This window comes from Heterocephalus glaber, unplaced genomic scaffold (genome assembly GCF_053883595.1).
Source record: "Heterocephalus glaber isolate CG9 unplaced genomic scaffold, H.glaber_assembly_v1.0 deba00001428, whole genome shotgun sequence".
In the NCBI taxonomy this organism is placed as follows: Eukaryota; Metazoa; Chordata; class Mammalia; order Rodentia; family Bathyergidae; genus Heterocephalus; species Heterocephalus glaber.
In genome coordinates, this window is record NW_028258293.1 from 2789153 (window position 1) to 2816304 (window position 27152).

A 27152-nucleotide genomic window follows, 5' to 3' on the forward strand; every position below is an offset into this window, starting at 1 on the left:
TGGCTTTGTTAGTGTCAGACCAATGACAGAGGCATTGGTAATGAAAAAGAAAAGAGGTTAGGTCCTCAGATGTGGGTCAGAGATGTGCATATGCTTAAACTGGACTTTGAAATACAGAAAGTAAGCTTTCACAGTGTTAAAGGAAAAAGACAATTCCACAGTCACAATAGGAAATTTTAATATGCCTCCCTCATTAATTGATTGTAAAGCTAGACTCTCCTGCCCCCTCCCCAAAAAAGAAGAAAAACATTTTAAAGCAGATGATCTGAGCGAGGTTACCAGTTACTTTTACCTACATGATGTTTGCAGAACACTTCTCAGAGCTGCAGAAAATACGCGCCTTCCAACTGTATGTGGTATTTTCACCAAGTAGACCATATGCTAAACCAAAAAGAAGTGCCAGTAAGTTTAAAAGGATTGAAATCATGCAGTGTCATCTCTAAACATGAAAAACTTAGAAATAAATGAGATACACAGAAAATCCCCAAATATTTGGGAATTACTGTGAGATACTTCTAAATCAGTTGAAGAAATCCCCAAATTTGGAAACCATTTTACATTGGATAGTACTGAAAATGCAACACATTACAATTTGGGGGATACAGAGAAAGCATGGCACTGAGGTGGATTTCTAATGTTTATATTAGAAAAAAATAAAGACTGAAATCTGTCATCTCAGAGCTCATCTCAAGAGGCTAAGAAAATAAGAGCAAACCAAATCTAAACTGAGTAGAATGAAGGTATTAACAAAATGCGAAGCAGAGATCAATAAGACAATATAAAAAACTAAAACTTGTTGTTTTAGAAGATCAACAAAATTGATGTGCCTATAATAAAAAAGTATAAATCACTGATATTAAGAAAGAAGAGTTATTACTATAAAGCTTTGGAATAATAGATAACATAAAAGCATAACAGATGATCATAGTAATATAATCAAAGAATATTATGAGCAAATTTATGCCAACAAAATTTGACATCTTTCTTTAAAAATATCATTTACCAAGAAAAGTCATAAGATGAAACATAAAATTTGAGTAGCCCTATATCTAATAATGAAATTGAGTTCATTTTCAAAAACCTTCTCAACACGAAAATGCAAGCTCCAGATGGCTTTACGGGTGAGTTTTATCAAACATTCAAAGAATTTTATCAAACATTCCTAATGAAATCTTGGCCAGACCTTTTCAGAAATTAGAAGAAGGAATACTGAAAATGTTTGGTACCCTCACTGTGGCAGTACCTTGTCACTGTAGTGGCTCCAGACCTGTGCAGTATTTCCTAAAATTGTACACTTTGAATAGATGCGGCTCATGGCACATAAATTTTGTCCAAATAAAATTGATTTTAAACAGGATATTAAACTAAATGTCATCCTCTGGGGCTTGCTTTTCTCATTCAGCATTTGTTGATGTGATTTATCTAGCATTAGAGGAAGGAAGAGAAAGGGAGGAGGTTCAAGGAAAGGAAGAAGGAAGGAAATTTATGCAATCATTTCTTTCAGGGGAGAAAAAAAGATGGAGATAAATCCAAGTTTTCTTTAACAGCCTAAATTCTAGATGCTGTGTCTATTTTTAGATACTAGAGAATGACCTTTCTAGAGCCAAGCTTGTAATAATTTATATTCAAGACGACAGCTGCTTTCAATAATCAGGAAGAACTTCTATTTGCATTGAGTAACATTCTTTATCAAGTTATGCAGCATTTTGTTTTGTTTTTTGTTTTAGATCTTGGAGCAGCAAACCAAGATGAACATATTAGTTAAGCCTTTTGTTGCAAGTAACAGAAATCTAATTCAAAGTGACTGAAGGAAAATGGGAAATTACTGGTTCACATAATTTAGAAGTTCATGAAGATAACGGACATCAGGCCTGGCTTGATCCAGACGCGTGCATGTTACTGTCAGACTCCATCTCCATTATTTTGGCATAAGCTTTTGGTGCCTGCTTCATCTGTAAACAGATTCTCCCCTTGTAGTAGCTGCTGGCAGTTTATATCCCATCAGGACTTCTGATTGGCTCAGCTTGACTTACCTGTGCTTCCCAGAACCAGTGTGGAAAGGAAGGTAGAGTACTTTGATTGGCTGCGACTGATCACGTGCTCCTTCCTGAGCCAGACAGGATATGGACAGGCCCATCTGTATCCTATGAATTAACAGTGGCAAAGGGATGAGTTTTTAGAGGAAAGTTAGTGTGATGTTGCCAGAAAAAGGGGAATTGAATGTTCCACAGACAAAATGAATAGTCATCCTGTCTCCTAAGTTGACACACAGTGTGTGCCCTGTGGGCAAGAAAAGGACTCTTGCTAGTGGTAAAATCCTTAAGTTTCTGGCCCTATTTGGCCTGCAGGACCTCCAAGACCATGGCCTCTCCTTAATCCCAGTGTCTCTGTTTCTCAGCCTTGTGTGGTGGTGATCATGAGTGGAAACCCCAGGATTGGTAAACGGCTTTCTTTGTGTAAGCTGGGCCCAGCAGTGTGTACGTGTGGCTCCATGTTGGTTACAGCTCTGTGGGAAAGACAAGCACAAATGCAGCTGCTTCAACAGCAGATGTTTATCATGGTATCTTTTCGTGGGTCAGGAATGGAAGCCCAGCTTAGCTGGGTCCTCTCACAAGCCTATCACCAAGGGATCATCCAGAGCAGTGGTCCCATTTCGCAGTCTGACTTGTGTGGAATCCACTTCCGGGATGCCTCTGGTGGTGGTTGGTGGGGTTGGTGGGATTTAGCAGCTCACAGGTTGTTGGATGAGGGCCTCAGGTTCTCAGCCTGTGGTTTACTGTTGGCCACTGCCTCCCTGAATTCCTTCCCATGTGGGTCCCTCTGCAGGGCGGCTCACAGCATGGGACCTGCGGGAGTCAGGGTGACCAGAGGCCAATGGGCGGAAGACCGGTGAGATAGTCTTTTGGTAAGCTACCAACCTCATCCCTTTGGTTTGCTGTAATTCTGGTAGAATTAGCAAGTCACTAGGTGCAGCCCATACCTGAAGGAGGAAAACCACATGGGGCATGAATACCAGAAAGTGGGGTCACTGGGCCCCTCTCAGAGGCTCCCTTCAGAGCGGCAGTGGCTTCGGAGGAAATAGTTTGCCGAGGAGGTTTGAGCTGGGAGCAGGGTGCTTCTGTCCTTGCTTAGACACGGAGCTCAGATGGGAAGGCGGCACTCACTGCCGAGGTCTGGGCTGTGGGATTCAGAGAGTGCTTACAGAAGCACACAGGGAAGTGGCTGCCTCAGGTGAAATAGAGACGCACTCAGACTTCCATTTAAGAGCATTCATCATGGGCCAGGGATTTAGCTCAGTGGTTCTACCGCCTGCCTCGCAAGCGAAAGGTTTGATCTCCAGTACCAAAAAAAACCAGATGAGAGTACTCATCTCTAAGAGATGAGCCAAAAGTTGAATATTCAAAAGTGTAGGATTGCTTTAAAATCATCAGTACATTCAAACACTATGTCACTACTAAAGTTAAACTTTTGGAAGAGCAGCTTCAAAAGATTTTTTGTTTTGTTTTGTTTTGTTTTGCTTTTGTTTTTGTTTTTGTTTTACCAAGAATTGGTTTTATACAAAAAGTAAGCATAGCCAAATGTGTAGTTGAAATAAAAATGCCAGGGCATGTGTACCCTTTTTCTAGAAGACAGATTTTGGCATTTTATTCTAGTCTATTAAATATCTGTTGTAGTAAGGTACATATACAGAATTTACTACCTGGATTATTTCTAAGCATATAATTCAGTGGCACTAATAAGAACGTCATTGTGGGACAGCCACCACCACTATCTCCATAAATATTTTATCTTCTCCAGCAGAAATTCTGTCCCCGTAAATCCTAACTGCCATCTCCCCTCCCTAGTCCCTGGCAGCTTCCACCCTACTTTCTCCATGAATTTCACCTCTGTGGGCACCGCAGGCCAGTGAGATTACAGAGCCAGTGCCCTTTTGTGACTGGCGAACGGCACTTAGCAGGATGTCTTTGAGGTGCGTGCATGTTGAAGCGGTATTAGAATTCCCTTCCTTTTTAGAGATGGACAGTAGTAATCCCACTCCACTGGATGCATGTTCGACCTTGTGTATCCACCCCCATCCGGGCACTCCTGGGGTGCGGATGTACTTCGAGAAAAAGGAATGGGACCTCCCTTGGGCCTGTCCTCAGGTTGCCAAGGTCCTCTCTGCCCTTCATTTTCATGCGTAATTCAGGAAGCTTAAGTATATCACGTGGAGTGCAATGCAAGAAGAGAGCTGGGATTGGCAGAAAACACGCTTTGAGCCTATCAGCCTTGGAAACAATTTTTTCTTTGTCCTTTGGCTGCACCAGGCTTATAGAGATTTTCCTCAATCTAGGGTTTAGATTGATTACTTGTCTTTCGGAGCCATGGTTTCTGGGCCCAGGAGAAAAAGAGCAAATTGGGGAAGAAACAACACTCTGAAGGGACCCTCCTGGAGCTGTGCCTGGGTGGTAGAAGCTTACCCTTGTGATGTCTCAGCTTCATGTGTGGGTTAATTTAGCTAAGCTTCCCTGAGTGCTGCCCGGTGTGTTGCCAAGCTCCTGGAAGAGGTGTTTCCTGTGCTCAGGGCAGTGCATACGATGAACGGGAGGAGGAAGAGTTTGGGATGTGCGAGCCATCCCAGTGCCCTGGAATGCAGTGTGCAGTGGGGTGTGGGCCTCCCGGGCCTGGTGAGCCATAGGAAGGGTTGGGATCACATCGTGAAGCTCCGGTGAGCCATGGGAGGGTGGAAGAGGAAGAGCGACTTGGTTAGCTACATGCATCCCTTGGAAAGACTGAAATGCAGGGAGTGGGGAAGGAAATGGCCAGGGTTAGTCATCAGGAAGGTTGTCGTTGTCCAGGAGCAAGACATTGAGGAGCTCGCTGAAATCACTGTCAAATCATTGTCAGAGAGGAGGAAGAAAAGAGAGCCATCCCGCATGTTAAGAAGTTAGTGGAAGGAGTAGGCCTGATGGGCTGAGAGCAAGGGAGAAATGAAGATTGGATTTCTGGCTTGCACAGGCATAAGGAATGATTCTAGTAATGTGATAATGAACTACTAATCCAGTCTTTTTCTAGAATCCTGTTGTGAAAGATGCTGGATGTTTGCTCAGGATAGAACTGGAATCCTTCCCCGGTAGAGTATCCTGTGAGCTTCTTTCTTCAGTATCCTTGGAGGCAGATTCATGGGAGAGTCCCGGGAATTAGAAATGTACATGCACAGGATGAGCAGAGGCAGAAGAAGCTGTGAACCAGGACACCCAGCCAGTGGCAAGCTAAGGACGAGTAAGGCGGGTGTGGCGACACAAATCAGCCCTTGGTTGGGAAGAAGAGTAGGACAGTGAGGAGATGCAGGACATGTGCATCGGGAAGATGCAGCAGTTTGCTGGAAGTGGGCTTTGCAGGCTGTCATAGAAATCTGTGTGCTTGAAGGACCGAACAGGGCCAGTGGGGCGTGCACAAGTGAAGGGAGAGTTTTCCGGGGCTGGGCTGCAGCTCAGTACTACAGGCCTTCATCCTTACCACGCACAGAGCCCTCAGTTTGATCCCAGCACGGCAAAAAGAAAAGAAATGAAAAAGGTTTCTAAAATCTCTTATTTATCGTCGTAAACTTCTCCCCAGCTGTCCACTTCATGATGGATTATCCTGTTTATACCTTATGAGTGGAATTAAATAATGCAATCATGTAAGAGAAACATACTGAAATAAAAGTGAGCCGAATGATGAAAGCAGACCACGGAGAGTCCAGTCGCTGAGCCCGAGTGTCGCCGCTCCCAGGAGCCCGAGCAGAGGTGGCTGCAAACCGTGACCTTGGTGCTGCGGGTGGCAGGACTCGGTTCTGGTGGGCTGCTGCTCCTCCCCACGGACTTCTGGGGTCTCCCCTAGGACACAAGACAAGGAGCCCTGGGAGAAATCCCGGGGATTAGGCCAGTTCCTTCCGTAGACATTCGCCTGTTTTACGTAATCAGACTCATAAGTACAGAGCGAGAAGAGCATCGTGGCCTGCTCCATGGGCATGGACGGGGTGACGGTGATGGCAGTGAGGACCACAGCAGCGGGCACAGAGGGCTGCACTGCCGCAGGGGCTCTCCGGGGCCGCGCGCGCGTAACCCCGCCTGGTCCGCGCAGGCGCAGGGCAGGTTCCCAAGGAATGCGGCAGCTCTCACCTCTGGTCTTGGAGAAGCGCAGCTGGACTTGGGTCTCTGACCTGCCCCGCTGCTGCCTCTCTGCTTCCGAGTTTCCTTGTCTGTGAAGCCAGCAGAACCAGTGTCCACGCATCCTGGCGCTGGGTACAAGATGAGTTAGTGTGGACTTCCTACAGCCAGGACTGTTAGCTAGCAAGTGCTCGTGAATACTCGCCATTATTTTACATCCTTCTATACTACTTTAAATGATTAAAAACGAGAGGGCCCATATTTTAAGGGGAAAAGAACATCTGGTAAGGAAACAAATGCGCACACGTATACCAGTGAAATGACATTTCTTTTCTGCTCCCATCAAAGGCTACTAAAATGTAGGGCCTGCTATTGTGTGTTTATTCAGACATCAATCTTAATCAGCTCCGTTGCTACTTTGGCGGTAAGGGGCTTGTAATTCTATTTTTATCGGTTCCTTCCTGTGCACCAGACATTCAAAATAGCATGAGTAAGGGTCAAAAATATCTTCATGGATTTGGTTCCCAGAGATACCGGTGACTGGAGGAAGAGTTCTGCGGAGATTTCTTCCTGAGCTGATAAGGTAAGTAGGGGGGCGGGGGGGCTGCGGCTGCGGAGCGGGGTGAAGGCCCGGGTGGGGGGGCACCTGGACGCGGCCGAGAGAGAGCACCAGGGCTCCCTGTGTCCGGGCCTGCGGTCGGGCGGTCTGGGTCGGGACCAGCGTTGCTTCCCCTCGGCGAAGGCACCACCGCTCAGGGGGCCTGTGCTATCCGTTTTGCTCTGTGGAGCTTGGCCTGGCCGGGGCTGCTTTTCTCCCTTCGTCCGCTTCTCATTTTTCTCATTTCGTCACCCTTCGTCCTTCTGTCCCTTCTGCCTCCCTTCCTTCTCTCTCACGGGGCGCTCAGACTGCTCCCCACCACCAAGTTCTCAGAGTTTGGAAGTGGAGGTCGAGGAAAAAGAAAATGCAGCCAGAATCCAGAAGCCCGCCATTCCTGCAGAATTCGTACTGGGCCACGTGTTGCCCAGACCCAGGCCGCAGGGCCTGGAGCCGCCCGGGGCACGCGCGCTGGCACTGCATCATTTCGGGCGAGCGTGGGTTTATTTCAGTAATACAGTGAGTGCATAGGGAGAGAGCTGCTCCGTCAGTGGCAGTGCAGGTGGTGCGCAGATGCGGCGCGGAGTGGGGCCGGGACGCTGAGCTGTGACCCCGGACGCCGACGCCGAGCTGTGGGCCCCGGCATCTCCCTTGCTGGGCCGGAGCGAGCGGTGGAGAGTGCAGCCGCTGCCCACTCCAGACGGGCGCTGCACAGCATCCGCCGCCGCGCCGTGGTCCTGTGGCCGCTCTGCTCCGGGAGTCTGTCTCCGGGTAAGGCCCCGGGCTGCGAGCCCTGTCTTGGCTCTTAGGGGCCTTGAAAGCAGGTGGCGGCTGTGCTTTCCGTGAGTCTGGGCTCCCTGTCCCAGCCAGGCGCGGGCGTGGCTGGCCTCGGGAGGGACTGCGCGGGACCGTTCCCACCCAGGGCCTGTGGCTCCTGCCTGGAGCTCCGGGTCTGTGCTCACTACCCGCCGTCCTCCCCAGCCCGAGAGGGTCTCCTCCCGGTGGGCGTGGCTGCCCTGACCTCCTGGCCTCCGCTCTGGCCCTGCCGGCCCCGCACCGCGCTCTGCTCCCAAGCCAGCCTCCCCGCACGTCCTCAGGGAGAGCGAGCGAAGCCAGGGCAGCCTGGGGTGCGGCGTTTCCGGCGCCTTCTGCTTAGCCCATCGCGTCCGCGCCCGCTCCGGGGCAGAGAGCACAAGGCCTTCTTGGAAGGAAGGAGAGGAAAACCCGAGACTAAATGCAGATCACTGTTTCCGCGAGCAGTTCTGTCCGAAGTGAACTATGAGCTACGGGGTCACACACGCGTTCACTCGGAGCTTCGGGGGCTTCAGACAGGAGCAGCCTCACGCGGGGTCCCCAGCGCTACCACACAGAGCGTGTGCAGAAGGACACTGAATGCCCCGGTCGTCGCCTCTGCCGCACGCTTTATCCGGAAGCCCATCGGCCCTTTGGGGCCAGCTGTGCAGCCGAGCGTGCGGGAGCTTCTTTAGAGCCGGGCAGGTAACGGTCAGCTCAGTCCCCGGCCCGGCCCGGCCCGATCTTAGCCCCGCTCTCCCTACTCGCCGTCCCATCTCGGGCACCCCGACCCCTGCCCGCTGGGGTCCCAGATCTCGGGCTGGCTGGCCACTCGCCCCGCCCCGGCTCTCCAGTACTTCCTGGGGGACCCAGCGGCTACTGAATGGGCCGTTATGGAGCCAGATGTCCGGTGGCCCTGGCTCCAGGGGCGGCACCTCCTCCCTCGGTCCCTGCAGCCCATTCTTCTGCGGTTGCTAACTCCACATGTCCTCTTCTGACCCCTTTGAAGTTAATTCTGCATATGGACATCAGTCCCTTGAGTGAATTACTGATCGTATTCTCCTCTCCTAGTCAGGTCCTGATTTAAGGGGAGGTTAAATTAAATTAGAGACAAAAACTCCCAGGTTGAAGGCAGAGTCTCTGTAGAGAAAGCCACAGGAATGACTAATAATAGCAATGCTAATAATAATAGCAGTACCTCTCATTGTTGTCATTCAGGAAGTGGGCCCAGAGCGCCTTCTCTTGCCAGGCTTCGGAGCAGTCTGGGCTCTCATTCAGCCTACCGGCTACCAAGGGACAGGCTCGACGGCAGGAAAAATCGTGCAAGAGAAGACTATCAGACTCCGACTTAGGCTGTGCCACGAATGACAAGGCGCTGCTTAGTGAGTGGCTGCTTTCGGGGACTTTTCATAGTTACTGTGACCTCGGTGTAGCGTCCAGAGGAACCCTGCCCTCTTCGCCACTGCTGCAGATTCCACCCACCAAAAACCACAAAGTAGGAATTAGGGCTGCCCTGGCCACTAAGTATGTCCCGTTCCCCGGACAGTATTTCGTTGATACAAAGAGAAATGGGTTTGAGGCCTTTATGTGGGACAGGTGTCTCCGTCAGTTTCCAGCTGTTCTCATGTCGCACTTGGCCTTCGTAACCATAGCTACATGAACACCACGTGCAATTCCAGGCTGAACTGATTTGAGATCACTTTAATTCCCACAGTATCCCTTTACCTGCTCGGGAACTAATGCTGTGCCAAACGCTGTGCTGAACATTTCATTTTGACCTCACAGCCTTGTGAAGCAGGTGTACTCAGCCCACAGAGCTACGCCTGGGAGGTGGGTGGACAGGGAGCATGAGAAAAGGACCTAGGCTCAGTTTGCTCAGCCCCAGCGCTGACCTCTTTAACTGAGCTGGAGAGGGCCACAGCACCCGGGTCACTATTCATGGTTTCTCTGGCGTGTAACCATTGGCTTCTTTCTCAACCTGATCTACTTCTCGGTCATTTACCCTCCAAATCCTGGCACTGTCACCACAGGGACTAGACGTAAACTATCCATTTCGAACTTTATAAAATTGTAAATCACCAAAGCAAATTGGTGAGATGAGCACCTAGGCCTAGGCTGGAACGATCCTAGATTTTTTCCTGGAATTTGATCAGAGACAGTTTCTGGTGAGCCAAACAGCTTAGCGGGTTTTTGCCCAGTGGCACAGGACATGCACGTGGCATGCCAACTGTTCATGCAGCTGACTGGGGAGAGCCAGTCTGACCGAAAGACTTGTGTTTCAGAATGGTTTAATAAAATCAAATGCATCCAAAAAACTGAAGAGAAACATCCTGGAATTACCGAGGCAAAGGGAGAAAAGAGGACCCTGTGTGTATGTGTGTTTTCCTTGCAGTGTTGCCATTCTTCTTGGGAAGGAGGAACTCCTCTTTAATCTGAACTCATGTCCATCATATGTTTGGGGTTTAAATTTTTAAAAAATAAAGTATAGTAGAATCTATATTCTTTGTGTAGAAGATAGTCAAGGGTGGTATGTTTGTGAGTATGTATATGTGCTTCATGGTAAAGTAAAATTAGTTATTTATTAGTATCTAGAACATTCCTTGACATTCTACTAGTCCATGAGATCTGGAGGGACAGGAACCTCTGGCTCTGAATTCAACATCAACTCAAAGAGGCTGTTGTGTGCTTGTCGTATTAGTTATTTGTAATGAGTATTTATGTAGTTTTTAATATATCTTAGATATGTTAATACAGTTAATCCAGTTTTTATTGAATGCTTACTGTATACCAGCTTGTAGTCTAATAGTTTAAATATATCATACTATTTGTAACATAGATATTAACAGTTTATGCATAATCCCATATTCGGTTAGGGCTTTTATATTGCAAGTAACAAAAGTTTTAACCCAAACTGGCTTGAATAAATGGAATATATTGTGTCACTTATTTGATAAAGTAAATATGCTTTCGAGGTGATTTTAATATGGCTTTAGACATGTGACTGGGACATTGTTTCTCCTGTTCCATTTCTGAGCTCTGTTTCTTACAGCTTGGCTCCATTTTAGGGACACTATCTCCCAGGCTTTTGAAATGGCTGCCAATGGCTCTGAGGAGGAAGTGGAGGAGAGGCTCAGAAATTCCAGGACTAATCTTGCTGACTGACTTGGGTCCTGTGCTAACCTGCGTACTACTCGCTGAAGGGTTGGGGTGCCCTAATGGCCTTAACCTTGGATGTGAGCTCTACTCTGCTGGACCTGACATGCAGTCAGCTTGCCCTAGATCCCCACATGGAAGTCAGAGCTTTCAGAAGTGGAAATGAAGGAATCTGTGGAAAAGCTACCAACATGTGTCAGCTGTGAGCTGGGGCCAGTGAATGGCCTTCTCCTCTTTGGAGCTTGTTTCCTTTACCTAATTATAAGGACTTGTTTTATAGTGGTTATCAGTGTTATCTTTAACTGGTATTTCAGAATTGTTCTACGTAGATGGTGGAGAAACCTTCCTTAGTGACATAAATCTCTACAGAGAAGAGGTGGTAGGGATTTCTAACCTTGTGCCCCACCCCTTTTATAAATTTACCTTTAAATAAAAATGAACAGATTAAATCTAAAGTTACTCAGCCATTTCTGACTGATCTGTTTCTTTTTTTCTAAACCACAGTTTCTCTAAGAGTCAATCTTTCCTCCCTCCCAAAGTTAATACTCTTTCCCCCATCAGTCCTTTTGGTAGGACTCTTTTCTTTCCAGATTTAAAATCTCTTTCTAGGAGCCTTTTTAGATGTCTCATTAAACTTTCCATCCATCATGTGAATGTCAGGTGATAGAAACTTTACCCTTTTCCATAGTTTTTGCCATGCACGTAATAAATACATCTATTTACTTCAGTTTCCATCAACTGAAAACTCTGCAGTGGCTTTCTGTTTAATCAGTTATGTATATGGAAGTTGAAGGGGATGGGAATAAGACTTCTGGTTTGTGAGTACTTACTCATCAGTAAACTTCTCGTGGTGATCCAATCCAGGAAAATAGATGGCTGGCCAGAAATAGAAACAGGATTTGTTTTTTCTCAATGAAGGAAGTCATTGTTTAAAATAACACTTAAACGTTTTTAAAGAGACTAATTGTTCCCTTCCTCTTAAAGGTTATTTCTGAACATATTTGGTATCTTTTTATTTTAGAATTATGCAGTGATTTATGTACAGTCTTATAATTATTACTGATGTTGAAGTCTTACTACTCTTTTGAGCACGGGTGGAGTCTGTAGGCTGTGGGTGACATTTTGCTCCTCCCAAATGTGAGTAGAATGACACGAATCACTTCATACTGTTGTTTTGTTTGCTTTCTGCTGTTTTCAGTCTGTCGTTCTGGAATGCGTAAATCTTTGATTATTCTTCGGTAACAGGGACATTTGCCAGAGAAAGTAAGAGGTAATCCAGAACACCTTTTCCATGGGAACTCTCAGTTTTATTTTCTAGAAACGTTCCCAGGCCCCGGGCAAGGCTTCCGGGGCTCTTGAGTGCAGATCGCCGTATTAGAGACCCAGAGTTTCCCGTCTCTCTCCACGAAGGCTTCCCAGGCCCGACCCTGGCAGCTTTGGAGGGAGGAGCATCAGCTGCTGGCTTGCTACACATTCGCAGACCAAATGCTTTTGTGCAAAGCAGCGGGTGCCCAGCCCCCTGCCCGAATGTTTACATGGGGTAATCTCCTCAGTGTGGCCAGGTTTCCATCTGGCATGGGAAATATATGCTGCTTACCTTCAGAGCCCGAAACAAGGCTCGAGAAAAGAAATTCTGCAGATTAAATTGTCAAGATGATTTTTGCTTAGATACGTGCGGGCCAGAAGAACATTTACTCTTCATAAAGAAGATTTAATCACTGCAGTCAACATCCAGGGAGCGTCTCTGTTTTCCAAGGTCCTTCTCAGTGTGTGCAGCCTCAGCAGCTGGACTTGGACTGGGAGCTGTGGCCACCCTCTGCCTGCCACTGGGCAGGAGTGGAGCTGCTCCTGCACGGAGGATGCTGCAGACCGGGCCCCAGAAGCCAGGCCACCTCTCCACACCGGCAGTGTGGTCTTGCGGGCTCTCAACTTTTGCCGTAGCACAAATGAAGCACTGGGTCCCATTCGGTGGTATTTCTAGTGCAACTTCACCATTTCCTATTAAGGTCTTTCATTTATTTTTATTGTAGTAGAATATACGTAACACAAAATTTGCTTTCAGCCATTTTAAGGGAACGTTCAGTAGCATTACCACACCATGTTCACATTATGGTGCAGTAATCACCATTTATCACCAGATCCTCTTCATCATCTCAAACTAGAACGCAACTCCCACCTTCATCCCAAAGCCCCAGCGGCTCACAGGGGACGCTCCCACTGCCTCCAGATAGCTCAGGCCCAGTCCTTTTGTTTCTGGAAAAAGCAGAGTCACTGTGGTTTTCCGGAAACAGATACCAGCTTTGGGTAGAAAAGGATATATGTATAACTTTATATATATCAGTAACTTTATTTTTTGCTTAGCATTTCCAAAGAGAGAAATTTTGATTCTGGCACACATTACTCAGCCAACCTTACCACACATAGGGCAGGTGTTAGGGTTTCTGTTTGGATCTTCTCCCCTCAAGTGCTCAGAGGTGGGGCTGGTGGAGGGTAACAGTCTTGGGGTGCTGGTGCTCAGTGTGCTGTAGGAGGTGGGGCCCGACAGGAAGAGGCATCCATGGGGTGTGGCCTAGAAGGGCGTGTTCCCTCCCCGCCCTCCCTTCTGTCTGTGCTTCCTGGCCCCCATGAAGTGAGCAGCTGTCCTCTGCCAGGCCCTTCCACCTGCCTTCCTGACCAGCTGTGTACGAAAACTGTGAGCCGAAATGAATCTCTCCTGCTTCAAGTGTCGGGTGTGCGTTCTGTGTCTCAGTGATGAGGAAATGACGAGACAGCAGGTTTGGGGAGAAGAAACAGGACATTCTGACTTGAGGCTGCCTTACTAACTTGGTTACTTACTTCTTGCAATTGTATTTTGTGCACAACACTTTGTGTATTTGAAAACTGCAACACCAAGTACTTTATGACCTTGTCAAACCCTCTCCTTGTGATAAGACTTAGAGGCTTGGCAGTGGCTTCTTTTTTTATGAAGATTTGGACATTTACAGTTGTAGAAAAACCTCAAGAGACTCAGCATTTCCAAGGTCTTGGGTCTAGGTTTTATCTTCCAGACCGGGACGTTTGTGGGTTTTCTTGCTACAAAATTAGAGTTGTCCTAGTGATGTCTGTTTCAGACCAGATGCTCCACGGTCCCAGAGAAGTCCCCTTTTCAGAGATGGGGTTCACTCAGGGGTGCATCAGCTCTGTGCATGAAAGTGGTACCAGGCGGATGTGCAGGGTCTGTTGTGGATGGGGAGTTGTTGGATTTAAACCTCTGAGGATTAAACAGAATTCCTCTGCCTTGGGGTCACTTCAGAATTGTCCTAAGAGTTTTAAGTCAGGGTCAGGCAGTGTCACTGGATGAACGCAGCTGGCATTGTTTTGCCGGCTTGGCTCATGTGGCCTCAGAATGCACGGCATCTGAGCACCTGTCGGAGCCTTGATCTGGGTGCTTGCTAATCCCAGGCCGGGCCCTCGCTAGCCATGAACCAGAACCTTTGGCGGAGAGGCAGGAAGTCTGCACTTCAGCACCTGGGGAGATTTTTATGCCCACTAACACGTGAGGACAAGTGGCTTTGAAGCAGTAGGTGTTTGGGTTGGCTGTGAACTCATTCCCAGGATGGCTCCTTGTAAATTGACTTCCATCAGAGGATATCCCCCGCCTCTTTCTTGCAAAAGAAATTTACATCCGGCTAACTGGGGACCTGGGCTGGTGGGAGGATAGAGGATGTGACTTGGGGACTGACTTTAACTGACTTTCATTTCAAGCTCATTCTGTTCTGTGTTGTAACAGGAGGGTCCACGGGGAAGGGCACACCCGTCACACACACGGGTCCCTTCTGAGTGATGCGATTTGGATGCCACCTCGTCCCTTTGACCTTCGCTTTCCTCACATATAAAATGGGAATATTATACTGATGGGTCTGAGTTTCTCTCCAGCTCTAACATTCAGCGATTCTCTAGATTATTTTCTAGCATTTTCCCTCCCACCCTCAAAATACTTTTTCATCCATGGAACTGGAAAGGACCCCTGATATAATGTATCTGAGCCTCTCGCTAGGCACAGGCTGGGAAGCGGGCTGAATCCTGCTTTGGAGGAGGCTGAAGGTGGGCCCGAGGCTTTTCCCGGAAGTTTCAAGTCCCCCCACACAGTGCCATGGGTGACAAGGACGCCCTTGAAGTGCTAGGTGCTGCCCTACACCTTGGAAATCAGGAAGTTAATGCAGATTGGTTCCTTTGTCATCAAACCGCCTTTACTCCAGGTCAGAGTCTCCGGCAACCCAGATAGGACGTGGCAATCCAGACGGAAATCAGTCACCTCACCACTGTTCCAGCATCCGGGCCTCATCTGTGGGAAAGCTGCTGGATCTCCTTCTGTGGAGAGTGTGGCCTTGGGTCTTAGACCTGTGCTCCAGGGTGGCCCAGGTAGTTCCCCGGGTTGCTTCCCCTCTCTGAGGTGTCACACAGAACATTTCCAGACAGTTTGCACTCACAGGAGCGCCTCCCATTAAGACTCCTAGGATTCCATGGGCCTGGGTGACACTGGCTCTCTCATCTGTGGGACTCTGCTCCCTGCCGTGAGAAGGGGTGAACCTGTGCAAGTTTTGGGCATATGCCAGCAGTGGGCAGATGCCGAGGGGCCGCTCTGAGCTTCTCTGGAGACTCTGGGCCTCAGTCACTTGGGAAGGCTGAGGGCTGCGTCTTCTCGCGTGGCTGTTGCTGTAACTGAACCCCGTGCGGGTCCTGACCTCACTGTCTCTGAGTAGAGCCCTGAGTGCACCGGGCTAGCCTGACACCCACCTGCCCCGCTTCTCCGGAGGCCCAGACTGCAGTGATACGAGAACTCGAACTCGGCCTGAGTTTCCATCACAGAAACCCTCGGGGACGTCCTCAGCTCACAGCAGGCTGGGTTAGAAACTGAGGCTTAAAACGCTGCACTCACACGTGAAGGAGCAGCACCCACTGAGCGTCTTGGGGGGTCCTCCTGAAGCCACAGCCAGACCAGGGCAGGACGCTCGTCTTTGTCCCCGCCTCCTCGCTCTCAGCCCATTGAGCTGTCTGGAGACAGGGCTCCTGTGTGTCCTTGGAGCCGTTTGTGTCCTCCGTGAGCAAGGACACGCTTTTGTGACAGCCTGACAGAAGTCCCGTGAGTGGGCTCTGTCCCAGTAAAGGGCAGGGAACAAAACTTGACTCCCGCCAGAACTGAGCCTTCTTTCTGCAGGCGTCCTCTTGATAAGGTGTTTGTTTTTAAAGAATATAGACCTTTCAGTTTTCGGGGGTGAAATCAGTATTTCTCCATCCAGACTTTCTTTCTCGAGGTGGAATACTACCAGGTTGATCCTGCCTTCCTAGGCTTAGGCAGTCCTCCTGCCTCAGCTTCCTGCACGGCTGGGACTACAGCTGTGTGTGACCAGAGCCAGCTCAGGCCAAGCCGTTTTTGTTCACGTTGGCAGCTGTGTGGGTGCCCAAGCCGTGACTGCTCATGCAGTATGGAGGAGCTAACGTCACAGGAAAGACAGGCTGGCTTCTTCTCTTTGCTACCCTGTGGTGCTGTTTAAGAATTGGGAAAGCCCAGCATGGATACACTGCGCCCACAAACACAGACATGGGCTAAAAATTAGGAGGCAGGGGCTGGGTCATGTCGTTGCATTCCAATTTCTGTGAGATTCCTCAGACTACAGAGTCTTAGGGTGGTAAGATCCTTAATGTTTATCTAGACGTGCAGTGCATGCTGAACCCTTGCACATGCATGCACGCACACACACGCACACACGCATCCCGTGCATATGAAGAAGAGAAAGAGAAGCGCAGGAATGACTCCTTCCCCCTCTGCCCAGCTGCCCAGGTGGAGGAGAACACGGGGTGTGACCCCCGCAGGGCACCATCTGTCCCAGTCCACCGAGGACCATCGGGCTCGGTGGTGCCCTCTCTTGCTGACTCCAGGTCTTCTCTGACCCCTCAGTGCTAGGGTGAAACGGGGGGTGCTAGGTGGGGAGGACTACTCAGAAAGGCAGGACACCGGGCTCTGAGTTTGGGATGCGGTGACCACACCGACACCAGTGTCCTGTCTGTGTCAAGGAGGGAAACTGAGTCACGGGGCCTCCCAGGTCAGGCTTTCGGTTGAAGGGCGGGTGGTGAGCGCCAGCCATGCCTGGAGGCTTTGTAGCCGCTGGGTGGGAGTCCCTGCCTCCAAGTGGGGCTCCCCTGTCACCCCGGGAGCCCGGCCGGTTGGCAGATTGGCAGCTTCTGCTTCTAGCACCAGTCTGCTTGGTGGATTCCCACTGCCAGTGAAGCACGCAGACGAGACTTCTGGTTTCCTTGTGTCCCACACGGGAGGAAGGCAGAGGTGTAGGGTGTTTTTGGCATTTAAAAAGAAGCGTGATGCTGGAGTGCCTTAGCGACCCACACAGAGCTTCTGTAAAAGTATAAGTGAAAAGCAGATTCACGTTTCAAGTGTGTACATTAGGAGGCAGCAGACTTTGTTTGTGTTTTTATTTATTTTTATTTATTTTTGAGACAGGGTCTCTCTGTGTAGTCCAGGCTGGCCTTGGACACACTGTGTAGCCCAGGCTGGTCTCAAACATGTGGATCCTCCTGTCTGGACCTCCAGAGTGCTGGGATGACAGGCGTGTGCCCCCACACCCGGCTGACAGTGTTTACTGAAGGACAGGAGATTGGGTGTCCTCTGCTCCCCGTGCAGACTGCGGGCTCCCTCGTCGGGGTCCGGGTCCCTGCGGCATGAGCTTGGTGGCGTGGGACTGCCCTGGGCCTGTCCCTGGCCCCCAGGGCAGTGAGCTGGAGGACACCCAGATGCCCCTGGCCTGTTTGTGCTGAGCCCGGCCAAGTCTGCCCCGGCTGTTGCTCGTCTGTCACCGAGGCAATGCGTAGCGACACCCAGAAGGCTAGCATGGAAACAAGGTAAAAACTGCCTGGGACAACCAGGAAATTTCATTTAGACAGAATGTCAGACCTTCGTCGCCATTGTAAATACTAGAGGCTTTGCTCTGTCCGGTTATGTGGTCGCACTGGGGGTGAAGTTAAATCAGAGGCTGGTGAAGATCGGCTGGGATTGAAATGTGGGTGTACGTGCAGGGGCCCCTCTCAGTGAGGAGCATTGGCTTCTCCACCCATGATGCCCCCCAGTAGCTGCAGAGGCTCCAGCAGTTGGGAGAAGGGGTGTGATTCCGATGCTACACCACAGAGGAAAACTGCGAAGGCTGCAGATGATCTCTTCCAAGGGTTTTGTTCTTCAGGACCAGCTCAGCATCGGCTGTTTCAGTTTGCCCAGCAACCTGACCCGTATTCCTGAGCAGGCAAGCAGAGCTTCCATCCGGGAAGATGCGCTTCGGACATTCATGAGCCACTCTATCCCTTTTTCTCACATTCGATTTTTTTTTTTAAGGGAAAGACAGGATCGTTTTCATCCCGGTGCTTGCCCTTTTTATATTTTAGAGATCGGATCATCAATTATACGAAACTCCTTTTTCTTTTTAAATGTGATCCTGAGTTTCAGAGGCCATCTTTATAATCCTCAGCAAAAACATTAAACTTGGCAAAGAGAAATTTGTCATAATTCTCCTCGAAAGTCAATTTTTCCTGCCCCCTGTGCAGACCGGCCCAGAGAAAATGTTTGCCTTCACTTCCTGCTATTCAGGACTGCGCGTTGTTAAGCTGATGTGTGTTTATACACAGCCTGGTTATGGCTCAGCCGGCTATTGTGGAGTGATGTTAGACAGCCATTTATCACAGTACGCCAGTAAACCCATTGTAAAAATGTCCTCCTAGTTAAATGAGGCTTAGATTTAATGAGGCTGTAAGGATGAAGCGGGTTTTTGTCATACTGTAAATAAGATTCCTACAGCAGTGTCAGTGGGATGAAGGTGCCGATGCCTTTTGTTTTCAAGCAACAATGGTCTCTGCACCAAGGTACAAAGAACCCCCCTTCTGTTATAAAAGATCTTTCGTAGGAGCTGTAAGACAAAAATGAGGGGCTCAGAGATCACCAGAGCTGGCATGACCTCTCCGGGAGAGAAGGGACACTTTTGGACCTCACTCATGTACCCCAGCAGCAGAGAGCGCTGAGGCCCTCGAATTTGCTCCTGCTGCATGCAGATGCTGTGCAGTATGTCCACTCCCCAGGCAGGGCAGAGCCAGCTGCAGAGAGTCCGGGTTCGAGGTGCCCAGCCAGCCTGGGATGGACCAATAAGTTCGATCTAGCAGGAAGCATTCATTCTTCCTAGCCAAACAAGGAAGCACACAGCAGAGCAGCCTTCTTTCCTCGGTCTTAGCAACGTCTGGTGAAATCTGCCATTTTGAAATCGCACAGCAAACTATAGCAAAATGACCCAAAATTTTGGTGCACTCAATTTTCCCCATGGGAAGGAAAACTCAGTTATTAATGTCTAAGGAAACAAATTCAGCGAGAATACCACCAAGGAAACCAGAAGCCGGGAATGGAGGGCTCGGTGCTACCCTCAGGGTGGCTACACTATTTACAGAAATAGCCAGTCTTGAAATTGCCTGATTGCAGAGAAATTTGATTGCCCCAGAAATAAAATAAAGTGGTCCCCATCTTTATTTTGCTAGGATCCCTGCAAAGCTTCAATTCAAAGCAATCAGGGTTGCAGAACAGTAAACGAAAGGGTGCCTGAGAGCCAGCAGGTGACAGGGGTGACTCAGATCCCTCCAGATCGGGGACTTCAGCGGCTGCCGAGCTGGCCCTGCAGAGTCCCTCTGGCGAGGCCCCAAGTTCTCTTCTCAGTGAAAGGGCCCAAGGGAGACCGTTGCTGCTTCTTGGTAGTTGCTGCCGATAGCAGAACTCCTTCCTTCTGTGGAGCGTTTGGAGTAGGAAAGATGGTTCATTAGCCCATTCCTTGAGCGCTCAGCACACAGCTGCAGCCTGCAGGTGTCTCCTGCGGGGATGCCTGCCAACCCTGTGGAGGCCGAGTTTGGACCTGGTGCACCAGGAGGGCCAGCTCCACAAGGGAGCTGCTCCTAGCTGCCCCTTTCCTAGACCCCTCTTTTGTCGTGAGTGTCCACCTGCCATTTCGCAGTCGGATGCAGCAGTGGTGGCCCAGAAACTCAGCAGTGCTTCTCAGTTATTTACTCTTAGCAGTGGTTTGAGGAGTCCCACACCGCTGGACACATGTGTCCTGGAGACACTCCAGAGCGCTCTTCCTTCTGAAGGGCTTGGGTGGGGAGACACGGTGACTCTGGCATGGTTCCTGCCCTTTGGATACAGTGGTTGATCCTTCAACTTCGGAATGCAGGAGATGCTGGACCTCTGGAGCTCGGATGTACCGGGGTCAGGCTGGGCCCACACGTCTCCATTACTTCATTATTACAGGTAATTCTTTTGCAGCAGCCCCAAGTTCTGATGTAGAGAGGAGGGAGGACCCAGAAACATTGCCAGCTACAATCAATCCTGCAGGGACTGGCTCGGTGAAGAGCCTGTGTGCTGAAGGAACACAGCTGGTGTGTGCTGCAGGACAGGCAGAGCAGGGGCTGTAGACAGGGTTGTACTTAAACTGGGTCTTGAAGGACGACTGAGTCCTGGGCAGTGCTGAGGGAAGACCTTGGAACAGGAAGCTCGACTGAGGACACGAAGGTGAAAGAGGAGAGGGTGCATTTAGGAGAGTGCAAGGTGCAGGCCGGATTCCGTGCTCTAATCCCGACAGTTTGAAGTTCATTCATAGGAAAAGCCCTTGAAGATTACAGACGGGCACAGTAATCAGATTTCTGCTTCTTTCCATGCTAAAGTGTAATAATCAGACTTCTGCTTTCTTTCCATCGTCACCAGAAGTAAAGCGGAGGTTGAGGTAGGCAGCAGGAAGGCAGACGCCGTGGTACCATTCCAGGCTCGGTTTAGGACTTGCCCACAGTCTTGTGGAGACACTGAAGCATCAGGACCAGGGCGCAGGGCCGTGGCCCGCACATCTCCAGCTGAGCTCCCGTGGTGGCAGCCTGTGGGTCAGCGGCAAGGCCACCTGCAGACGTTTTGGGGCCCTCGGAAATGCCCCCCAACTTTGGACTGTGTGGTGAGGAGCCCTGGGCCACGAGAGGTATGTTCCTCTGAAACTTCCTGGCCACTGTTGGAATACAGTGAAATGGTAAAGAGCGTGCGGGCATTTATGGCACGTGCTTCCTTCAGTATTTAAACAGCAACTCCAGGGAGCATCTTTACCAAGAGTGATCAAAATTCAGTGAATGCTGCTGCCGAGCGCCGTCCAGTGGAAAGGCAGCGCTTAAAAACACGTGCTGTGTCCTCATCCGCCGTACTCACCGGATCTGCCACCATGGCACATCTCCTCTTCTCCAAAGTCACAATGACCATTAAAGGGAAACGGCTTGAGTTGGCTCCGGTTATGGAGGCAGCCAGGACCGAGCGACTGAAGGCCCTCCGGAAAAAGGACTCCAGAGCTGCTGCAGGAAGTGGCGAGGACGATGGGGTGAGGGTGAGAGAGGAAGAGAGTCCTGTGAGAGGGATTCATGCCAGTGTGTCTTTCACTGCAGTAAATTTTTAAAATCTGCATATTCATCATATACTGTGATCACAGCCCCCACTTTTCTGGGACTCTGGGTGTCTGGAGCCTGTTGCTCACCATGACGAAGCTGCCTGCTGGCAGGGCCCCTCTCCCTCTGTGCTGCCTTCTGCACCCCTGGGTCAGGCTAGCACTGAGGCCCTTATCACCAGCTCAGGGCCTGAGCTTTGACCAGCCAGGCCTCAAATGGCACAAAAGCAGCCAAAGGGGAAGAGACCCCAAAAGGGTAAAAAGGACAAGGTGAGATGTGGCTTCACGTTGAATGAGTTTCGGAGCTGGAAAGTGACTCCCAGGTTGTGTGGTTTCACCGAATTCTGGGTCCCTTTCTTCAGAGAGGAAGAATCATGGCCCCAGGAGGGCACAGGGCTCTCTCTGCCCCAGCTGCCGGTGGCTACAGAGCCCAGCAAGCCACAGTGGGGCCATATGCCAGGGGTTCCACTTTGAGAAGTCTCCGAATCCTTTCAGTGCAAAATTAAAACAACACCTGGGGCCAGGGTGCTTAGCAGGCCGGCTCTGTGGGCATCCCGATGCCCACCAGCAGCAGGGCCCAGAGCCAGGCCTCCTCTGGGCCCACCACTTCTGGAGAAGGGGCTGACGTCTGTCTCTCCCCTCTGACAGTGTCTCTGAGGGAGAAATAGGCCATTTGATGTGAAAACCCCTTACAAGCAATTACCATGGCCATTAAACTTGTGACCACATAACCTGGGTGCAGAACGGACCCGGAAGTTCTCGTGTGGGGATGGGTTTCAGTGTGGGCCTGTTTATCGGGCGTTACGGGGGCCTGGCTGCGTCTCCCTGGACTGCAGGCTTTGGAAGCAGAGTCAGGTGTGGTCACGTCCTCTGCTCTGGTCTTTGGTGCCTTACCTCACCTCTCCAGGTCTGCACCTTCGTCTTCACCCTGAGACTACGAGCAGCATCTAGTTTGTGAGCTAATTGAGAGGACGGGTGAAATAGTATGTGTAAAGTATCTTGTGCAGCGAGTGGACAAGACCTGTCGTTACCAGCATGGCTTCGCTCACTAGAGTGCTCATTTATTCTGTGCTAGGTCAGGAGTGAGACTGGGCCGTCAGGGCTCTGTGAACGCGGTCTCCCCCTGCCCGCACTGCCTGGGGAGTCACATGGTCCATCATGGTTGGGAATGAGGTAACGGATCCATCTTGTAGAGGAAGAAAACAGGACAGACAAACAAAACCCACCTCCACCCCTTTGTGTTCATTGTCCGGCACTTGGGAATTAAACTTATTGGCAGTAGAAAAGACCTAGAGATTTTATTCACAGTTTTGGGGGTGAGCTACCATTATGCTACTTTAACTTTTTTAAAGTTTTGCTTTTATCAGCACACGGTTTTGCAGTACACAACAGTCCTGTCTGTCTTGGAGACAAAGGGGCCTGCACGTGACAAATCGTCGTAGCTCTGTGGTGTCCCCAGCGCCTCTCTGCCCTCCACGTCTTAGTCCCCTTCCTGTTTGCAAAAGACCTAAAGTTCACGTGCAGAGGGCGCCTGGGGAGAGGAGTTTTGGGACTCGGGGCTGCTGTGCTCCTCGATGCAGGGCGGTCTGTTGTGGAGCGCTGACTGGACGGCCGGGAGGATGCGTGCGGCGGAAGGCCGTGAGGACAGCGCTGTGCTCCAGGTCGGCTGTGGGGTCTTCTCCATCCCAGCGCTCTGTCTCTCGTGCTGACACAGGAAGAGGGGGATGTACGCCCCTGCACAGGGGGAAATCTATGCCCAGCTTTTAGGCAGAAAGGGGCGAGCAGAGCTTTTGTCCTGCTTCTGGTAATTCTTAGTGGCTTTCACTCAAAGTAGCCCTCGTGCCACAGTGCTGATCTGGAGTGGCGTATTCTGGACTCTGTCAGTTACAAACCCAGCAGAATTTAAAACTCATGACTTTCTGATGAATTTGCTTTGCAGCTGTACTCATCCATTCACTCTGCTCACATTGACAGAGCACCTGCCACGTGGTGGGCTGTGTCTGGCGGTGGCGACCCCTTAAGGAATGGAGCAGACACAGCCGCCGTGAGCATCTTGAAGCCTCGCCAAGGAGACTGAAAGCTGAGCAGGTGAACAGATGCGTGCAGCAAAGTGACCTAGGGTGAGGAATTGCAGGACCCAGAGCAGGGGCTAAGTAACAGCGGCCCTGCTCTGGGTTCTCCGCCGATGCCTTCCAGAGTCAGAAGTCGAACCTTCACGTGTCACCCTTGTTGAAGAAAGTGGCCTAAAAGTCCACTTCCTCGAAGATCAGCTTGGTCTCCTTGCAGAAACTGCTCTCCTGTCTGTGTCTGTCCTAAGAATGGCTGTGCCCGAGCTGTGAGACCCAGTACCCAGCAGGATACTCTGTGGCCTGGGATACTTGGAAATGCGGGTCCCAGGGAGAAGGAGGAGCAGGGACGGTGAGCGCCCGAGCTGTGGCCGCCCTGGCCAGGTGAGGCCCCGACCTTCCTGGGTCCCTCGCCAGCTGCAGCGATGGTGCTGGAGCGTGAGGTGGGCCTTCCCTCCCTCAGCAGAGTGGCGCCTTTGTGGCTTGCTCTTTCCTTCTGTCCCTGCAGTGGAAATTCCACCCCTCACCTCTGAAGAAGGACCCCTGGGTGGAGGTGCTGACGCAGGCGAGGGGGGCGGTCTCCCCCGGTCTGCAGCGGGATCACCCTGCAGATCTCCTGGGGCTGGAGGGCTTCAGCCATCCGAAGCCTGCGGAGGTCCTGTGCTGTGCAGAGGGGCTCCCGGGTGTGTGCTGAAGCCCTGCGCGTCCTCCCTGTCAGCAGAGGGCGGAGCCCAGACTGCCTGTGCTCCTGGCCCCGCTCCCTGTGCTCCGGCCGCGCGCTGCTTGGCTCTTGCTGCCACCGACCGACCGCGGCGTAGCTAATAAACAGCCACGCCAAGGCTGTATTTCCGGGTCCCTGTCAGGCAGCCGCTTTCCTGGGTGAAATAAAGTCCTATTAACATGCTTCTGCTCATTGCCTCTGACAGACTGATCAATTAGGCCCCCCTAGATGACCTCCGCGATGACGCGACAAGGAGGTGAATATTAAATGAATGGTTTGCCCACGTAATGGGCTACTGCAGCTTTGCGATTTCTATCAGATCCGACAGTGGAAAGTTGCAAAGTTGCAATGAGATTCTCGGTGGGCAGCGGCACCACCTCCACCCAGGGCCGTAGCTCCCAGCCCAGGGAGCTTTCTCCCCATGGGCCTTGGGTGCCTGGTGCAGGGGACAGACAGTGCCCACACGGTGCCCCGGCTGCCCACCGCGACCCCGGTCACAGCGCACAAATCCATGTTCTCCTAAGGCGATCGAATGAAATGACCTTTTGTTTCCAGCAGCTTTTGCGGTGCTTGCTCCCTGCTCCTCACACAGTGCGTTAAGGGTGTGGTCGCCCTGCCTCCCAGAGTGCTAATGCGAAGCCAACACCAGCAAACGCTTGCTTTCAGTGCCCACGCTTTCCTTCTGAGTCGCCGTTTCTGGGGACCTTGGACGTGAAACGTCACTGTGGACTGGGGCCGGGCCTGGGAGGCCGGGATTTCCAGGATTTCCATGCAGAGAGCCGGGATGTTGGGGCGCAGTGGCCCCGCTTCTGTAGTGAGGGGGCAGCTCTCGGGAAGCCAGTAGCCAGACTGCAGCATGCAAGGGTCTAATGACATTCTGGAGCAGAGCAGGCGGCATAGAGGGTTAGAACCCTGCAGCAAGTCAGAAAGGAGCAGCCTGGCCGACAGTGGAGGCTGGAGCAGGGTGAATACGGGCCTAGGCGCCCGCGCTGGAGGCTTTGTTTCTTTTGCCAACTTGCATGTATTTTTTTCCCCATTGCAGCACCTTAGTTTATTGTACTTAAGTGAGCGTGCTAACATCTAGCACTTTTGAAAGCATGCCGTTCCATCACCCTGTCTTCCAGAGGAAAATGGACTAAAAGATGTTGGGGTCCAGCCTGGGGAACATCTCAGACGGAGCTGGGTCTCTCCAGGTGCTCAGTAAAGAGCTCCCAGGCTGAGCGGAGCTGAGTCTGTGCAGGATGAGCTCCCACTGGGTGAGATCTGAAGAGCAGAGATGAGGAGAGGGAGCTGTTGGTGCCCTGGAACATACCCCATTCTCTGCACAGCTGGAGTTCTCAGGCCAGGAGGAGCTCACAGCTTCTGACTCTGCCTGCAAACTCCATTCTGTGTTAGTCCACACTGGGCTGGGCTTGCAGTTGTCAGCAGCCATCTAAGTGAAGAGATGGTAGGAGAAACCAGGGACCTCAGCAAGGGAAGGCACACAGCCTCCTGCAGATGATGTGAGGGACACTGGGAGGGGCGGAACTAAGGACGGATGAAAGAGAACAGGTGTTTCAGGCCTGGGCTCACTGCAGCATTATCCGTGATAGCTCGAAGGTAGACGCAGCCAAAGTGTCCATCCACAGATGAATAACAAAGCATACATACCTACAAGGCAGTAGCACTCAGCTTCAGAAGGAAGGAGATTGTAACAGTATTGCAGTATGGGTGGACCCTGAAGCCGTCGCTAAGCGAAATAAAAATAAGCCAGATGCAGGAGGACCAGTATTGGCTTGATTCTGCTCATGAAGTACTTGGAGTGGTCAGACTCACAGATAGAATGTGGAATCGTGGCTGCCCACAGCTGGGGCTGGCTGGAGTTACGAGAATAGAGTTTCCGTTTGGAAAGATGAAAACATTTTGAAGACGGGTGGTTGTGATGCTTTCGTAATACTGGAAATGTGCTAACCGCCACTTAACGATACACTGAAGCCAGTTAGAGGGTAGTCGGAGGGGCCGCACACGTCCTTCCTGCCCGGAGTGTCTTCTCTCTGCTGTAAGGAATGAGGCTTGGACGGTGTTCCAGCTGTACCAGCCCCGTGCTTGGAGGCGTCCTCCACCACCCAGCGCTACAAACATTGTAAGGAGGTCAGCCTGGTTTTTGCTGTCTTTATTTTTTCTGTGACACAGGTCATTCAGGCAATGACTGAATACCTAGAGTAGGTGTCATCAGGGGAAAAGAGGAAAAGAGAAGACAGAAGCTATAAAGGGATTGTTCATCTCCCCCAAACGTAATTTCACAATTCCCAAAGAGGAAAGGAAATTAATGTAGCTGCTGTTAAGAAATTGCCCTGTGTCCTGTTCTTTCATCCCAGTGTGGGTGATCACCGAATCCCAGAAATCCCCGACAAATAAGTCAGGCAGTGCTGAGATCTATTCAGTCAAGGTCGTCGAGGGGCTGCTTCCATGTCACACACAGTGATGGGAATTGAAGACAGTGCTGCTGTCACTGGTCCATCTGAAACGCTTTAATGTTTTAGTGCAAACGTTTTAAAACTAGAATAAATTAAACCACCAGAAAATGCCCCCCCCAGTGTACAGATAGAAAAGCCAAAAGGAAAAGTAGAATGAAGCAAGATTACAATGCATATCTTTTAAAAAGTGATCCAGTGTGTTTATTCCTTTTACATCTCGCCTTACAGTAGAATTTAGGGTTACACTAAATGGACATTTCCTTTCTTGTCTCAGCCCCGTGGTAAGTGCATCAGGAATATTTACTTTACAGGAACTTAGCCTTCCTGGAGTTAGGACATCTTGGAAAAATGTGTCTTTGTTTAAAAAACAAAGCAATGATGTGTTGGAGAGTAATTTAGAAACCACCGCTGATTTCCAGCCATGCTGTGGATTCCTTTCTTCCAGAAAGGCAGGTGCGCTTGATATGTTTGAAACATGCCGTAAGACAGGCAGAACAACTGCAGCAATTGAAAGTGATGGCCTCGCCCACCTTGCAGGGCTCTGTTTTCATTTCATTGCGATCCAGGTGGAGTGCAGATCAGGCAGGGCCGGTTCTGCCTTGCAAGTTAATTTTTTCTCTCTTCTGTGCTGTAAGGGCAGACTTTTCACTCACCACAGCAATCCCATCCTGTCTGTGAGTAGCCATTTGTCTATTTACTTGTGTTTGAACTCATGACAGTAAGTTTCGGTCAAGTTTCTTTTAAAATAATA

General features: G+C 50.4%; 1 protein-coding gene and 1 long non-coding RNA gene across 11 annotated transcripts in view; both read left to right on the forward strand.

Annotated features, from left to right (window-relative positions):
• The window catches only part of Mpped2 (metallophosphoesterase domain containing 2), a 149255-nt gene that overhangs the window by 94186 nt on the left and 27917 nt on the right, over positions 1–27152 (forward strand). The gene's annotated exons all lie outside the window — the stretch shown is intronic.
• LOC147827961 (uncharacterized) lies at positions 6740–10464 on the forward strand. Its single transcript, XR_015451402.1, has 2 exons — positions 6740–8223; positions 8737–10464. It is a non-coding gene; the product is annotated as an uncharacterized LOC147827961 (long non-coding RNA).